This window comes from Phascolarctos cinereus, unplaced genomic scaffold (genome assembly GCF_003287225.1).
Source record: "Phascolarctos cinereus isolate Bilbo 61053 unplaced genomic scaffold, phaCin_HiC Scaffold_8;HRSCAF=390, whole genome shotgun sequence".
Lineage (NCBI taxonomy): Eukaryota > Metazoa > Chordata > Mammalia > Diprotodontia > Phascolarctidae > Phascolarctos > Phascolarctos cinereus.
Window position 1 is genome coordinate 12902866 of NW_027556291.1, and position 12274 is coordinate 12915139.

Genomic DNA, 12274 nt, shown 5'->3' on the forward strand with positions numbered 1-12274 from the left:
GGGGAGCACATGGCCGGAACAGACGAGTCTTTGATTGTTTGTCTTCCTCTCTGCTCTTTTCCTTGCCTTCCCTGATGAATCTTCCACATGCTGCCGCCCAAGTGTGGATGTCCTCAGAAGGCTCCTTCCTCAGGTTGCTTCCTCTCTGAGTGATCTCATCCACTCCTGTGACTTTGGTGATCACCTCTAAGCCGATGGTTGGCTACTGTCCACTGCCCTGAGCTCCACGCCACCGTTTCCACCTGCCTTAAACTTCACATGTCCCAAATTGAGCTAATTTCTGTTCCTTTCCCCCCATGTAGGTGGTTGTTCAGTCGTTTTTCAGTCATGTCTGACTCTTCATGACCCCATTTGGGGTTTTCTTGGCAGAGATACTGAAGTGGTTGGCCATTTCCTTCTCCAGCCCACTTTACAGATGAGGAAACTGAGGCAGACAGGGTAAAGTGACTTGCCCAGGGTCATGCAGCTAGTAAGTGTTTGAGGCCAGATTTGAACTCAGGGAGATGAATCTTCCAGACCCAGGCTGGGGGCTCTATCCACCTAGCCACCCCTAATCTATCTCTCTAATCTAATCTCTCCAACCTATCCTTTCTCCCAGTTCCCCATTTCTCTTACGTACAATGTCTTTCTCTTAATCATCCACATTCAAAATCTCAGTCATCTCAGACTTTTTCTCTCATACTCACTATCTAATTGCCAAATCCCATGGATTTTATCTCTGAAATAATTCTTCCAGCTATGCCTTCCTGCCACTGCTTCTATCACCCTAGTTCAGGTCCCATTACCTGTCATCTGCACTATTGGCACAAGCTTCTAAATGTTCCCTTTGATTCTGCCCATTTCACGCCCAGCTTGGCTCACTGGCTCCCTGGGCTTCTTCATCCAACCCCTTGGCAGCAGCCTTCCTCTGCCTCCTGCTTTGCCCAGCCCCACCTTCCTTTAGAATGTGAGCTCCTTGAGGGCAGGGCCTTAACTGTAGGATTCTGGGCAAGTCACCTGACCTCTCTCAAGTCTCAATCTCTTCTTCTGTGAAATGAGGATAAAAATAGCACCTCCCTACAGGGTTGTTTTGAGGGACAAATGAGATAATATTTGTAAAGTACATAGCAAACTTTAAAATAAATAACTATAATTATTGTTAGCACAATGCCTGGCACATAGTAAGCACTTAATAAAAGCATTCCCCCCCATCTCTCTCAAATCTCTCTTTCTCTCCTCTCTCTCCTTCTCTCTCTCTGTCTCTCCCTCCCTTCCACCATTTCTGTCTTTCTTCCCCTCCATCTCTCTCCCTCTTTTCTCTCTGTTTCTCTGTTTCTCTCTGTGTCTCTCTCTGTCTCCTCCTTCTCTCCCTGTTCCTTTCTCTCTCTGTGTGTGTCTCACCTTCCCTCTCTCTCTCTCTTTCCTTCCCTCCTTTTCCTTCCTCTCTCCCTCCTCTCTTTCCCCTTTCTTTCTTCCTCCTCCTCTCTCTCTGGTCTCATTCTGACCACCATTTCCTGACCCCTGACCTTTGTACTTTCTATCAGAATCACTGAATCTCTGAGTTGAAAGGGACCATTAAAACCCCTAGATCTTTTTGGGAAAGAACATATAACCTCCCCACCCTCATGTTGTACTTGGGAAGTTTATTTTCTGAGGCCGGGGTAGATTTGACATGATTCATCCCCATAAAATCCTCCTTCATGCTTGGCATGGTCTCCCCACCATTTCTGCTCAGTGCAACTGGCACCTCCTCAATGAAACTCAGTCTGTTGATGCCTCGAGCTTCCCCAACTAGAATAAATGACTATCCCCTTCTTAACCAGGCAAGCCACTCTCCTGGAATCTTGGATACTGGAGCTTGGACAGAAGGAGGCTCTTTGTGCAATACTCTACCCCTCCCTCCCTGACTCCCCCACTGAATACTAGTATTAGGGTAGCAGCAGCAGAAGCAGAAAAGGAAAGTGATTGAATGTGGGGGCTAAAGGAATTGGAGAGGTGCTGCCATATGTAAATAATCCTCTCCTCTGGCAAATTTATAATCAGGATTTTAAGGCTTCATAAAACCAGAGGACATCGGAGTTGTAAGGGACCTCAGAGGCTATGGAGTTCAATGTCATCTTTTTACAAATGAGGACACTGAGGATCAGAGAGGTCATCTAAATCCAACTAAATCCAACATCACAAAGCTACTTAGTGATAGAGCCCAAACCAAAATCCAGGCCTCCTGCTCCTAGTAACCAGGCTTTCCCTGAGTAGTCAGCCCACCTGGGCCTTCCCCTCTCCATCAGCTGGTCCATGCTGAACAAATATCGATTCATTTTAATTTTAGCCAAAGCAAAACATGAATATCATTGTAAATTTGCTGAAAGCAAATTATATGATGTAGTCCCAGACCAAATGGAATAACTCTTGTATTATCTGCTACTGTGGCTTCCTTCCAATAGCCTGGATAATCAAGAATTGGCTATATTTTCAGGGTATGACATAACCAATTACAAAAGTAATTAAGTTGTTTTTTCCTCTAACAAATCACTTGATAAATAGCATTAACAATAATATATCAAGGACCTGTGATTTTGGTCAGTGTTGGACCAAGGCAGATTGCAACCTGTCTACAGAGCTGTAACTAAGGTGGGGCCAATAGGGTTTCGTACCAGGGCTCTGAATTTAGGTGGCACCAACAGCATTTGCAGTCCTTTAGCAGCATAGAAACAAAAGTATATATAGCAGCTGGTTAGCAAGAATAATTACTTAAAATAGGAAGCATCTTGACAGCAAGCTCTTCCCAGTACCGCCCCCCCCCTCAGTTCTCTGTCCCTCCTAAATGGTGTCCCCTGGCCCTTCCCCCCTCAAATAAGGGTTAATCCAGTGGGTGGGCTATGATACTTGCCAAGGGGCACAGGACTCTCTATGACTTGGCAAATTGGTCTTAGAGATTTGCCTGAGGCTCTGAGAAGTTATTTGCTCATAATCTTATAAACTAGTAAGTGTGAAAGGAAGGATTTGAACCCAGCTCTTCCTGACTCAGGTCCACTAGTCACTCTTTTATGCTGACTATCAATGTTTATATTACTCATTCCCAAAAAAGTCTTTGAAAAGCACGTAACCCATCTTGTATGAGGGCAAAGTGACTTCACTGTCCAGTCCGCTCTGCAGGCACAATTATCCCTAAAAGGGTTGCCATGGAAAGGTTGTAATGTTTTAAAAATTCTTATTATTCTATCATTGCAAAATAACCTATTTAGCACCTGGGTAATTGTGTTAACTTCCCTAGCAATACCTTCAGCCAGATTTCCAAATAAGTCCTAATAATGCCTTCCATTTACCTCCAGTGTCTGTAAACAGGTTGTGGGTGACTTTGCTCATGCTGAAGAGCTTATGCGTTGAGACAGGTGCTCTGACAACCTAGACTGTTAACAAGCTGATTTGCATCAGCAGCTGCAGCATTCAACTGGCTGAACTAATTGGTAATTCTTTGCAAGAAGAGAAAGAAAAGCCCCAAAGCTGAATGCTATTCACTGACAATATGAGGTACTGTGTTTATAGCGGATATCATCCCGACAGCCTTTGGACTCAGTGGGACTTGACTTCCTACCTGCTTAATCAGTTGTCCAACATGGAAATATGGCTCCCAGATGCACAGGAGCGACATGGACTTGTGGCGAGATAATAATCACTGACAGAGGACCATAGATGTAGGGCTTGAAAAGACCATCTACTCCCAAAGGAGAAAGTCAAGGCTCGAGTTCTTGCTGGCCTGTCTGAGCGGGCTCCATCCAGCACATCTCATGACGCACATGCTGAGCTGCCTTCCCTGCTTCCCTCCGGCCTCAAGCTGAAGGACTCGCTGCTCTAGGATGATGACCCGAATCCCTTATTTGTCTCTTGGCCCTATGGTAGCAGCAAAGGGGCATCACATCAAGAGTACTGCCCACTTGGGCGTTAAAGGGAGTGACCTCACTGCTAATTCTTTCTTTGAGCCTCTCCATGGAGGGATTGGGATCAAGGGTGTCTTTCCTCATCCTGGAAGCTGTGAGGACATAGAAACAGGCACGTGTCCTGACTAGTGGAGCCTGGGTCTGGACCTTGGGCCTCTCACTAACTTTGTGTGTGTGTGTGTGTGTGTGTGTGTTGTGTGTGTTTGTTGTGTGTATGTTTGCTTCTTTAGCATAGATGACAATTTCAGTTCTGTGGTGGACATGTTCAGTCTTGGAAGCAACCTTGGGAATTAAAGTGGTCTGGAGATTCTGGGTCAATAAATCAGAGCTGATTGACAGCAGGAGGAATGTTCTGCAACTCCAGCCTTCATGGAGGAGATGAAGGGACAGGAGGAAGATCACCAAGCCCTGGCCTAACTTGTTACTCTATATGGACCTGGAAGAAGATGTTTAAACAGTGCAGAGCCTAGGTGAAATGTGAAATGCCAATCTAGCAGTTCTGTAAATTGTGTCATATTTTGATGTTTTAATTATTACCCTCCTGGGAGAGTATAACAGCATTTATTTGTTATTAATCCTACTTGTTTAAATCTTGGTTAATGCATATTTTGGAATATTTTGTGTTAAGCATTTCTTCTGTGTGGCAGAAATAAACAGCTATCCTATAACTTTCTATTCTCCCTCTTTTTTTTGGTGAGGCTCTAGACATGAGCGAAACCTGTTTTAAGTACTTTTCTCTAGGGCACTGGTGTTGGAGGTATAAACAGAGAAAATGAGGATCCAGACCCTTCCCTTTAATGGCCAGGCTTCCCCAGGCCAAATCCCAGTCAGAGCTGAGAGGGTCCCCTTTAGTATAGAGTGAGAGGAGGGGTGCCCTGGTCCACTTCTACTCTCCCAGGCCTAATGATGATTCTGTGTGCATTGGTTATACCCATTTTACTGATAAACAAATTGAGACACTCAGGGAAGATTAAATGGCTTGCTGAGAATCATACAGCTAGAAACTACCAAAAGTGGAATTTGAACTCCGGGTCTTCCTGACTCTGAGCCCCAACCGTTGTTTACTCTGCCATGTTTCCTCTATCTCTGTACGTGGAAAAGGAAAGAAGAATGGGGCCCTGAGCAATTTCTGTTTTCCTTGGAAATTATCCTCCTTGCTTTTCTTTTAAGGTGGCTTATGCTGCTATATGAAGGAAGGTTAACTTGTCCCATTGGTAGAGATAATTACTGTAGACTCTTCTCACCCATGGCCCTGAGTAACTTGGACCCAGCAGGGAGTAACTTCTTCCCACGACAGGACAGAACAACCATCATTCAAATCAACCTTCTGTCTGGACTAAGGCTTCTAGAACTGAAATGAGTCAAGATTACTACTGATCTGATGCCCTTTCTTGCTATTTGAGCCACAGTCATCCTGGAGCTAGCTCTTTTTCCCCCGCTGCTAGCATTACATATCCCCAGACTGAAAGTGAACACTGTCACAAAGAAGGTGGGAAAAAAGTCTAGGATTTTTTTCATTTTGAAAGAAGCATGAGATTAACTGAACATTTACTCTTAAATTGCTTAATGGTGTTCAAGCCGCAAAAGGGTCGTCTCCCCTCAAAAGCAGCACACAGCCAGGCAGGTGAATGATGTGAGCCTGGTACACCAAAGATAAAGAAGGATGTAACCTGCCACCTTTCCTGCAGATGCTTGGGGAACAGGATCTTCAAGGATATTGATTCTGCAATGTACCCCAAAGATAGGGAACACCCTCCTATTGCAACCCATCTGTACCACTTTGGAGAGAAGCCCTAGGGAGATGCCTGAATCACTGCATTCAAACCCAAGTCATTCTGATGCCAAACCTAGCATTACACACACTATAAAACCCATCACCACAGGAGGCAGTACAGGCTGAAATGGGGCTATCCAAATTAATCATTACTGGTAGGGTGTTTTCTACAGTGCTACATTTCACAACCCATCCAAGATATGTCGAGGGGTCCAAATATCATGGAGTCCTGCACCCTCTACTAGTATGGAGGCCAGTGTATTGGGTGAATGGACTGTTCAGGGAGGATTAGTACCCTGCGGGGAGGGCTGCTCATCCACCTTTGGTGTCCATCTGGCACCCAGCTCTCCCTGTGGCTCCAAGAAGCTGTGGCAGGCACAGTGGCCACACCCCCATAGAACAGTCTCAGCAGATGGGCTAAAACCAGGTTGAGGGTAACCTAGAGGCCTCATGCCCATACATGAGTTAGGGAGGAGAAGACGTTCCCCAGTGGAATGGAAGATGAGAACAATTTGTTCTAACAGCCACGAAGGTGCCTGTAGCAAGCTCTGTGGAGTGCCTAGAGCTTGGTGGGACATGGAAGGCACCAAGGTCATCCCCTGCATCCTGGGCCACTGCCAGTGCTCTTGACATTTTTCCTGTTACTAAACTTTGATGACTCAGGAAGAGTTTGAGGCTCACAACTTAATGCAACTCTGCCTCACTCAAATCCAATTCAAGCACAAGTCAAGGACATCATCTGTGGTGTCACTGGTTCTCTTTGGAAAAACAAAGAACAAACAAGAACCCACGTGGGGGTGAGGGGAGCTTCTTTGATTGGCTGCCTGCAACTTTTAAACTGGTGAGACTGAATGGATGGCTTGTGGTGGCGGAGAGAGTGGCAGCAGCAGTGGGAACAGTGGCGGTGGTGGCAGTGGCAGCAGCGGTGGTGGTGGTGGAGGGAGCCAGGATTCAAACTCTTTTCTGCAGCTCTTTTGGCTGTTCTCTCATCAGTTTTGTCCAGAGGGTGAAGGTCTTTGCCATGAACTGAAGTGGGAAAGGACATTTCTTCCCCTGCTCTCCCTCTTCCCCACCCCTACTACATGGGACTTGGGTATTTTTCTATTCTGTGTATTTGTCCTTCTCAGTTTCAGATGCCAGAGGTGATCCTCATGGGATTTGGGAGTTTGAGCCAGAACTGCAGGTAGATGGGTAGGCCAGCCCAGCATGGAAGCCCTGAGAGGCCGTAGTGCCTGGACATGAGCCTGAGGTAGGGGTTTGAACTTGGAACAGGAACTGTGGCGTATGGGAATCAAACCAACCTATGAACTTAATCCTCTTCTCCTCCCTGAGAATGAAGTAGTTAGTGCAGAGGAAGAGGATTATGCCTTCCACAAGCTGGGGGAGAAATTTACATATTTGTGATTATATGTTCTGAAGTAAAAGCTAATGGCTAAGTGGAATCGGGGTGCAGGGAATCCCCTACACCTGTGGGGGCTGGAGCCAATGACAGAGAGCTTAAATACTTCCCAGCCCCTTTAGAGATAGATACCAGAGACCCCTGGGGGAAGGGCAAGATCTAAGTTAGCTGGCCTGGAGGCAGTGGGGGCTGGTTGGGGATGGAAGGTCAGCATAATACCTCAAAAAAATTAGAAAAATTCCTGGATGACAAAGCTCTTATGGGAAAGTAAATGAGATCTGGATTTAGGGGGACATACCTAACCTTTAAAGTGGACACCAAAGAAAACAACCATTCCCTCTGTCAGTCTATTTTGTGAGATTTCCAACATGGCATGGTCCGCTTAAGCCATAGACACGGCTCTGTGGGCTAGTTCCAATGCTCTTCTATGGGCCATTCCAGCCAAATCACCCTGCCTGCTGTTCTGCATTCTTGCCATTCCGGCCTCTGCCTCTTTGCTTTGGCTCAGGCTGTGCCACCCTCTTGTAGGACAATCCTGTCTCCTGGTAGTTTGGGTTCAGTACTGACATGAAGAGCCGATAGCTGACAAAAAGACTTGCTTAGCCATAGAGGGGGAAGCCTATTCATGAAGGACTCAGGGATGACTGAGCTGAAGGAATTGCCTCGGCCTAGGCATTGCTCCGGCAGTGTGTCAGCTAAGCATCAGAGTGACTCTTAGCTTTTTCCAGGAAGAGACTTCTAATTCTAGAACCATTAGTCCCCTAAGCCAATTAAGTCTTGAGGACAGTTTCAATACCACTTATAGAAAAGAATTAGTCCAGCTAATTCTGGGGGGCCGGGGACAATTGAGAGACCCTGGTAGATACAGCTCCTATCACACCCCCATACCTGAAATATTCTCCCTTCTTACCTCTGCCTTTTTGCCCACAGTAGAACATAAGCTCCTTGAGGGTAGGGACTAATTTGCTTTTGTCTCTGTGTGCTCAGTGCCCAGCACAGAGCCTGGCACACAGTAGGCATCTAAGAAATGCCTGTTGAATTGATGTGTATATTGCAGGTGTTTAGTAAATGTTTTTTGAATGAGTAAGTGAATAAACCAGTGTAGACTACATCCTTATCTACCAATAGTGGGTCAGTAACATCATCTTTCTTTAAGACAGCATAGTATTTTCCTTAAAAAACAAACAAAAAAAACCCATTAGCCCATGGGGACTGAATCATTTGGTGCAAAGACTGGTAAACAGTGCAGCAGTAGTTAACCACTTGGAGGGCATGTCAACCTCTCCTGGGCAGCTGCCCAGAAGGCATCCGCCTCTTTTTTTTTCCTCTCGTGGTGTGGTTCTTGGATTGCTTAAGTGGCCCATGGAGCTGCCCCAACAGCCTGAGCTGTCTGTTGCCAGAGATGCCAGCTAGGAGCATGTGAGGAACGATCTTTCGGCAACAGGACAGGATGCAGTTGCCCAAAATAGAAAGGGCTGCTGATTGAGTGGGGCCCAATACTCAGTGTGACAAAATCTTCAGGAAGCAGGACCCAATTGAGCTGAGAACCCAGACCGGATGGCTGAGGACAATGATGGTGGGTGACCCTCACAGAGAATAAACAGAGTGAGGTGCCAGCTGCTGAAAGTGGGGCTCAGGGCTTCTTTTGTTTATTCTTGACTTTCCTTTTCTGTAGGGGCCTTCAAGATGACTCTCTCCTGATACCACAGCCATGGAATCTCAGAATGGAAAGGAAATTGTCAAGCCCTTTCTTTTACAAAGGAGGAAATGGAGGCCAGGACAATTATGGAATCCCAGGACCTCAGAGTTGTAATGGATGTCAGAGGCCAAACAGCCCGACCTACACCTGAAAAGAAATCCGCTCTACATGACTTATGAGGGGTAGGGAGGGGGAAGGGAATATGTGGTGCCAGACAACTCCGTGAGGTAGATGCTGCCACTGTTGTTTACTTCTTTTTCAATTGTGTCCTAGTCTTGGTGACCCCTTTTGGTGTTTTCTTGGCAGAGATACTGGAGTGGCTTGTCATTTCCTTCTCCAGCTCATTTGACAGATGAGGAAACTGAGGCAAATAGGGAGAAGTGACTTGCCCAGTCACACAGCTAGGAAGTGTCTGAGGCTGGATTTGAACTCAGGTCTTCCTGACTCCAGGGCAATACTCTATCCACTGCAGTGCCCCCTAGCTTCCTCTTAGAGTGTGGTCATCTGGCTTTGAAAGCCTCTAGCTAGAGAAGCCCATCCCCTCCTCCGGCAGCCTGCTCCCCTTTGGAACAGCTTTCATTGTTCGGAAGTTTTTCCTGACCTCAGGCCTAAACTTCTCTCTGAAACTTCCCCCACTGCTCTGGTTCTGCCGTCGGCCAAACAGAACAAGGTTAATCTCTCTTCCAAGGGACAGATGCTTAAAGACAACAACCCTCCCCTCCCCAAGGCTTCTCTTCTCCAGGCTAAACCACGCCAGCTCCTTCCGCTAGCTGGTATATGTAGTCTGAACTCCGAGGCCTTCACCATTCTCAATACTCATCTGCCTTTCTTAAAAATGAAGCACCCAGTTTGAATCTCAGTCCTGCCTGTTTACTATCTTCCATGACTTTAACCACTCTGGGCCTCAGTTTCCTCACCTGTAAAATGAGGGAGTCAGACTCTGTTGATCTCTAGCTCTCAATATATAACCCCACGTGGTTCAAACTGGGCCATAGTACAATGGAAATATTACTACCTGGTTTCTGGACTTCATGCCTTTGTTATTGCATTCCAAGAACACAAGAAGGGAAATGACTTGAATTAGGGGCTAAGGTGATACTAGAACCTAGGTCCTGGGTCTCACTGGATTCATTACATATTTCACCTTTATCTTAACGATAAGAAAAATAGGCAAAAGGAGAAGGCAGCAGGAAAGGGCCCAAAGAGGTGTTCTAAGCAAGCTCTCAGCAATGCTGGGTTTGGGTTGGCTATGGGGCACCAGGTACACAGTCCCTGACATATAGCTCCGTCTCTGAACCTGGCCACCCCCACACAAGCTAAGAAGTCAAAGATTTCAGGGAGGCTTTTCATAGAAAGGTCATTCTCTTTTTCTCTGGGCATTGGGCAGCCAGGGCATTGCTGCACAATAGACACACGTTTCCTGCCTTTGCTTTTTATTTTATTTTATTTTTTTCTTTTGGACACAAGAGAGCAAACATGAAAAGTTTCACTCAAATTTTGACATCAGATAAAGTGAGACAGCAGGACTCCATACTATTTTTGTGTTCTTATTCAGGGTCTAAGACAGGGAAGAATGTTAGTTTGAAGGATTTAAAAAATACCAATCTCTTCTTTGGAAGGTTCGAAAAGTTTTCCGTGCTTTGGCAGAACTGAGCAAAGATGCTCAATCTGGGGTCTGGTGGATGCCTTCCAGATAGCATTGCCAGGGAGCAAAGCACAGGCAGGTATTGGCTAGGCTTTGTCTGCACTTCCTGGGCTCCTTGGGAGCTCTCCAAAAAAACTTTACAAAGTATGATGTGGCTTCATAAAGTCATAAAATCATCTAGAATATTGGAGTCTAATGTCTGGAACGATCCCCCTCCTCTGCTCTGACTACTGACCTCCCTGGCTTCCTTTGAGTCCCAGTTACAATCCCACGTTCTACAGGAAGCCTTCCCTACCTCTCTTAATTCCAGCCCCTTCCCTCTGTTAATTATTTCCTATTTATCCTGCTTGCTTTGTATATATTTGTTTGCATGTTGTCTCTCCCATTAGATTGTAAGCTCTTTGAGGACAGGGACTGTCTTTTGCTTCTTTTTCTATCTGTAGTGCTTAGCACAGTGCCTGGCACATAGTAGGTGCTTAATAAATGTTTACTGAATAAATAAATGAATGCAGTATAGACCAACATGACAATATAATAGCTAACATTCAATAGAGCACTTTTAGGATTGCCAAGAGCTTTACAAATATTATCTCATTCGATCCTTACAACCACCCTGAGAGTTAGGTGCTATTGTGCCCATTTTACAGATGATGAGACTGAAGCTGACAGAAGTCAAGTGACTTGCTCAAGGTCACACTGCTACTAAGTGGCTAAGGCTAGATTTGTGCTCAGATCTTCCTGGCTTCAGGCTTAGCGCTCTATCCGCTGCAGCGCTACCTAGGTGCCTCCCACTGCAGGCAGACATCCTGTATTTATTCAAGTTTTCCAATGGATCTGCTATCCTGTCTCTATGAGCATTCCCTCCAACAATGCAGATTGCAGCCTGTCCTGTGTGACTCTTGTTCGTGTCCTTTCTCAAGGTCACCACAGGGGCTCCACCCAGTCTGTTTTCTCCCATCATTGAGAGGCCATCGGTGGAGCACATGGGCTGACCATTGCTTTATCCCTTGTTCGTGTCTCAGTGACCAGCTAAACTCTTTCAAATATGTTTCTTTGAGGATAGCTTTTACTCTACATCTTTTTAAAATATAACTTTAAATTTAACTTGTTTTCAATGGACAAGCATTTATTTTCTTTCCCTCTTCTTCCTTCCTCCCCCCACTTCCCATTTGAAATTCTTGAAACCTCTATATGTAGTCAAGCAAAAGAAATTTCCACTTTAGCTGTGTCCAAAAATGTGTATCTCACAGGAGCATTTGGAGTCAATCACCTCTCTGTCAGGAGGTAGGTAGTATGCTTCGTCATCCCTAATCATTCCTGGTTCGTGATGGGTTGCTGCTCACTCACGAGTACCATGAATCTCTCCATCAGCTCGGAAGGATCTTCATTTTCAATTATTTGGAGACACTTGTTCTGTGACTTGAAGTCATTCAATAACACTAGTGGCCTTTGCTTTTGAAATTATATTTAGGGGGCCCAGTGGATACAGAGAGAGGCCTGGAGTCAGGCAGACTTGAGTGCAAATCTGGCCTCAGACACCAGCTGTGTGACCCAGGCAAGTCACTTAATTGCTGCCTGCCTTGGTTTCCTCATCTGTAAAATGGGCATAATAATAGCACTTACTTACCTACCAGGGTTGTCATGAGGATCAAATGAGATAATATCTGAAGAGCGCTTTGCAAACCTTAAAGGACTATATAAGTGCTTTCTGTTTACTACTACTTTGTCTATATCTATTACTACTATGACCAAGACAATGACAATGACTACCACTACACTGAGCTTTTTCTTAAAAAGAAGCTTTTTTGTTGCTTTGGTTTTATGCGCCACAGTCATTATA

The 12274-nt window shown here is 45.6% G+C and overlaps 1 long non-coding RNA gene across 1 annotated transcript; it reads left to right on the forward strand.

Annotated features, from left to right (window-relative positions):
- The first annotated feature begins 6517 nt into the window (after positions 1–6517).
- LOC144455001 (uncharacterized) lies at positions 6518–9816 on the forward strand. The gene is made up of 2 exons (XR_013483634.1): positions 6518–6940; positions 8766–9816. It is a non-coding gene; the product is annotated as an uncharacterized LOC144455001 (long non-coding RNA).
- Positions 9817–12274: the final 2458 nt, after the last annotated feature.